Genomic DNA, 6,141 nt, shown 5'->3' with positions numbered 1-6,141 from the left:
AATTTATCTCTTCTTCTAAATAATCACATAATATAATTATATATAAAGTTTAACTTAATTTCACATAAACCCTATATATAGTCAAATTAACAAAAGTGTAGCCCTAACTATTTTAACTAGAAGTGATACAAATATAAATATATATAATTAAAAATTTAATTTTGATATATTTTTATGAAAAATTTTGGATAATTATGACTGAAAATTTTTTGTTACTAAACTTTTTTCCATCACAATATATAGTGTGAGTGAGGATGCCAAATTCAAAATAAACGGCATTTATAATTAAAATCTTATCGTAACGGATAAAGTTAACTAGCTGTATTGAAAGAAAACCTAATAAATTAATACATGGAGAGATCATTTTTATTTTCTTACAAAATTTTAAGAGTGATAAAAAAATACGAAAATTTTAAAAAATAAAAACTCTAATCAAAAGTGAACTGGTTATAAAATCTATTGCACAGAAACAATCTTAAAAATCGAATCCAAGATATGATGCTTAAATAACTCAAACAAAACCACTTGTGCCCGCTTGGACATTGTAACTAAGCTAGTTGTACTTTGGAGGACTTGGAACTTGGAAGAGTCAACAATTGTTGCATTGTCCTCAATAACATCTTGTGAGTGGTGACATATTCCTTCTCTCATCACAAGATAAAGGAACCTTAATTATTTTCCCCCATAAGCCAATGGTCAACGGAAAAAATTAAATTGAAAACTAACTATAAATAAGAGCATGGTCCTAAGAGCATTCCCTGTTTAATAGGGTGATAAAAGAAAAAGAATGGTCCCAAGAGCATTTCCTGTTTAATCTATCATGATTAATGATGAGAATTATTTTTGGGTCAACTTGCATAAAGTGCATACACAACAAAAAATGCGAACAATACCTAAATTCAGGAATTACAGTTGAAAATGTGAACAAGACAAGGTGTATAACATCATAGATTAGTAGACATAAATTTTTGACAAGTATATCATCATAATCTCTTGATCATGTGTTTGCTTCTGTAATAAAATTAACGTAAATTATATATATACTTTAAATCTAGCTTAAGCTTATGTTAAAATTAAATTATTTATTTATGTTAAAGATATAATAATTTATATGTCATTTTTTATCAACTTAAGTTTTGAAAAAAGTAGTATGACGAAAATTTGTTACATTATTTTCTCCCTGTACATTTTTCATCATGTAATATTCTCTTCTTCGTATGATTTTTTATTTTCCTTTTGTGCACATGCTGTATTTTGGAGTATATAAAAGAAAAGTGATTATATTTTAGCTTCTCGTGCTAATTAGTAGTTCATATATACATTATTCCCACTATTGATCATCCATATTTAATTAGTATATGCATGCATAAGTACACATATTTCATCACATTATTTGTCTGTGTCTTATTCATGTAAAATTACGAACTATCAGAGGATACTAGTATAGGCCGAAGTCCCCCCAAAATTTCAATAACTTAATATAGATAAAAAAATTTTGTATAATATTCATTTTATAAAAATAGTATTGTATTTATTTTGGTCTTGCTTTGTTGCTTTAATCATAGATTTTTTGGGCGTTGAACTTTTGCATGCACAAGCTAAGGTTGTAATTTAATTTTTCAGAGCTTATCAATTAACGGGGTTTTTCTCTCTTGCTAAGATTGCTAAGATTCTCACAAATTTAAACAGTAAGCTTTGATTTAATTGCTAACATTCTCTCTCTCTCTTTCCACCACCCCAACCCCAATTCTTCATCTTTTATATGCTGTACCTTCTCTTCCTCCATTTTCTCTCCAATTTCTTCCAATTGAAAATGCAAAAGTACAGCATGAGGAATAAAGATAGATTCATGATGGTAAAACATAACGATTAAGTGGGAAATTGAGATTATTGGTTAGTGTTAGTCCAAGATATTGTTCTGTAACCATAACGATTCTAAGTAAAACCCTTCAATAGAAAGCATAACCACATCTTAAAGAGATCAAATATAGGGGTGAGCACGGGTAGCGGGTACCCGATTACCCACTCGAATCCGAACCAAACCAATCAAATTGGTTCTGGAATCGACGGGTAATCGGGTCCAACCCGAACCAAACCAATGACATTTGCTGATGATTGGTTCGGGTATTGGTTTTGGGGGCACAGAACCCGAACCAACCCGTATACCCGATCATAATTAATTAAATAATATATATATATATGACTTTTTATGTGTTTTCTAACTCATAACCCTAATCCTATCTCACTAATGTTTAGATTTTAATGTGTTTTAGATTTAGCTTCTTTCAAAGATTATTCACTAGACTTTTGTATTTAACTTCTAATATTTTTATTGCACTTTTATATTTTCATTAGACAAGATTATTTACTATTAATATGTTTGGATTTTGATGAGTTTAATTTTTAATGTATTTGGTATTTAATATGTTTGCATTATTTCTGTTGATGTTACATGTTTATTGTATTTCTTGAATTTTTAAGATAAAAATTTGCCAATTTAATTTTTTTTTTATGAATTTCAAAGTCATCGGGTACCCGCTATCCGAACCGAACCAATCCGCTCTTAATCGGTTTGGTTTGGTTCGGGTACAAGCACAAAAAAATACAAATCCGAACCAAACCAAACCAATTACTTTTTGATCGGTTCGGTTCTAATTTTACCTTAAACCCGAACCAAACCGACCCGTGCTCACCCCTAATCAAATAATGGATATGCATGCAAAATCAAATCATGAGTCCTTCTCCGCAAGTGTTAAAGTAATTAATTACATATGGCTTTGAGAGTTGGTAAAAATTAAAGCTGCTGTTATATTGTTATGTGAGAAGTAAAGAAAATCAGACTAGCTATGTATGTATATATATGTACAACAACTTAGACTACCTGATCATCATGTTCTTCATGCAGATATATATATACACTTAACCAAATTATTTAATTCATGCAGTAATTCATAGACATAAATTAGTATACCGTATATGCATTACGTACAGTACGTAGCAGTAGCACTACTTGAGTGAAATTATGCATACACGATGCATGTGTATTAAGTGCAGCCACAAAATATAAATAAATTAAAAGTATTAAGAAGGCTCAAATTAAAGTGTTTTATAGAGATAGATGGAGGTGGCATGCATAGTAGTAGTAGTATTTGTTTTAATTTGGGGATGGAGATTAGGAAGAGTTATGGAATCAGAAATAGAAATGGAAGCTAAGAACATAATTAAGCTTATTAGGTAGCCACTACACAATTAATTCGGGGACCATTCCTTCCAAAAATAGCTTAACATGAGAAACCATGGGAAAATGAACTTTGCATGAAAATAGAAGGGTTGAAAATTATTTAAAAGGATATATATATATATAGGTGAGTTCTTTAGTGGCATGATTTTGGATGGTTAAGAATACCTATGTGTTGACTGGCAAATAACTTTGCAACATATGACATGTATGGCAACCCGTAGAACATATTCACTAGACTTTTGTATTTAACTTCTAATATTTTTATTGCACTTTTATATTTTCATTAGACAAGATTATTTACTATTAATATGTTTGGATTTTGATGAGTTTAATTTTTAATGTATTTGGTATTTAATATGTTTGCATTATTTCTGTTGATGTTACATGTTTATTGTATTTCTTGAATTTTTAAGATAAAAATTTGCCAATTTAATTTTTTTTTTATGAATTTCAAAGTCATCGGGTACCCGCTATCCGAACCGAACCAATCCGCTCTTAATCGGTTTGGTTTGGTTCGGGTACAAGCACAAAAAAATACAAATCCGAACCAAACCAAACCAATTACTTTTTGATCGGTTCGGTTCTAATTTTACCTTAAACCCGAACCAAACCGACCCGTGCTCACCCCTAATCAAATAATGGATATGCATGCAAAATCAAATCATGAGTCCTTCTCCGCAAGTGTTAAAGTAATTAATTACATATGGCTTTGAGAGTTGGTAAAAATTAAAGCTGCTGTTATATTGTTATGTGAGAAGTAAAGAAAATCAGACTAGCTATGTATGTATATATATGTACAACAACTTAGACTACCTGATCATCATGTTCTTCATGCAGATATATATATACACTTAACCAAATTATTTAATTCATGCAGTAATTCATAGACATAAATTAGTATACCGTATATGCATTACGTACAGTACGTAGCAGTAGCACTACTTGAGTGAAATTATGCATACACGATGCATGTGTATTAAGTGCAGCCACAAAATATAAATAAATTAAAAGTATTAAGAAGGCTCAAATTAAAGTGTTTTATAGAGATAGATGGAGGTGGCATGCATAGTAGTAGTAGTATTTGTTTTGAAGGCTCAAATTAAAGTGTTTTATAGAGATAGATGGAGGTGGCATGCATAGTAGTAGTAGTATTTGTTTTAATTTGGGGATGGAGATTAGGAAGAGTTATGGAATCAGAAATAGAAATGGAAGCTAAGAACATAATTAAGCTTATTAGGTAGCCACTACACAATTAATTCGGGGACCATTCCTTCCAAAAATAGCTTAACATGAGAAACCATGGGAAAATGAACTTTGCATGAAAATAGAAGGGTTGAAAATTATTTAAAAGGATATATATATATATAGGTGAGTTCTTTAGTGGCATGATTTTGGATGGTTAAGAATACCTATGTGTTGACTGGCAAATAACTTTGCAACATATGACATGTATGGCAACCCGTAGAACAATGTACTAAAGGAAGAGTGTGGTAAATGAAAAACATTAATTGCAATGACAAATATGAAAATTGGCTTCCAAAAAAGGAGTTTTATTGAGGTGGGCTATTGGAGGGGATTGAAAAATAAAAAGGTCTGGAATAGGGGTGTGCATGACCCGGCCCGGCCCGAAGACCCGGCCCGGTCCCGAACACTTTGGGGCTAATTTGATGTGATTTCATCGGGTCTAGGGCCGGGTATGGGTCTCAAAAGTAGACCCGGTCATTATTTTGGGTCGGGTCCGGGCCATAGCTCGGGTCACCCGAAATCGGCCCGGTGGCCCGGTCATCATACACAATTAATATTTTGTGTTATTAGTGATGGATGATGGCTATTATTATGTGAAATTTAAGTATTGTAAACCTTAATATTTTGTGTTATTAGTCATTATATATAAGACTATAAGTTAATGTTTTATGTTTAAAATGCATAAGACTTTAGACTAATGCATAAACTTGTGTTACTTGTATTGATTTAAATATTTGGTGTTATTAGGCAATATTAGTATTGATTATGGTTATACTTTAATTTTAGAGAAGAGTTAGTTCTTATTATATTTTTCTAAGTGAATTTTACTATGTCAAATAATGGTTGGAGTCTTGGAAATTTGGATATTTTTACTTGCTAACTTATAAGAAGGTATCAAGGTAATATAATATTAACGGCCCGGTTTTCACCCGGTTTTTACCCGGTATAATCGTGGCCCGAAAGTGTATAGGTTTCATCGGGTTTAGGGTCGGGTTCGGGTCTAACAAATAGACCCGGTATATATTTCGGGCCGGGTCTGGGTCACATCAAACCCGGTTTCACCCGGCCCATGCACACCCCTAGTCTAGAACTAGAAAATGGCTGACCAATAATAAAAAAAAAGTGGTATTAAATAATTAAAAGGATGCAACAAGTCACTGATAAGTGATAAATCCTCAAATGAAATTTAGTATCGTAATAAATTAATTTTTAATTTATTAGATTAGGAGATAATAATAATAAATAAAGCGATATAATAAATAATTGTATTCAATTATTTGTAATATTTTGTTAAGTTAATGCAATTTGTAACAAATAATAAATTAAATCATATTTGTTATAAAAAAAAATCTATCTATATATTTTGTTTTTTTAACTTCAATAAAAAAACACAATTTATTCCATTGATTATTTCAGGTGGGATCGATGGAGCATGGAATCACACATAAACCAATACTAAAAAACTAAAAATTTATATAAATGAATATTATTTCATCCTAACTTTATGTTATCGACTACAAATAGGTGTTTTAATTTATATAGAGTATTTTATCTAAATATTGTTATTATAAAACAAAATATTTATATTATTAATATTATATAAAATAAAAAATAGTTTAATTTATTTTACAATGATATTTATTTTAGAATTACTT

This window comes from Arachis ipaensis, chromosome B04 (assembly GCF_000816755.2).
Source record: "Arachis ipaensis cultivar K30076 chromosome B04, Araip1.1, whole genome shotgun sequence".
Lineage (NCBI taxonomy): Eukaryota > Viridiplantae > Streptophyta > Magnoliopsida > Fabales > Fabaceae > Arachis > Arachis ipaensis.
This window is presented reverse-complemented; position numbering follows the sequence as displayed.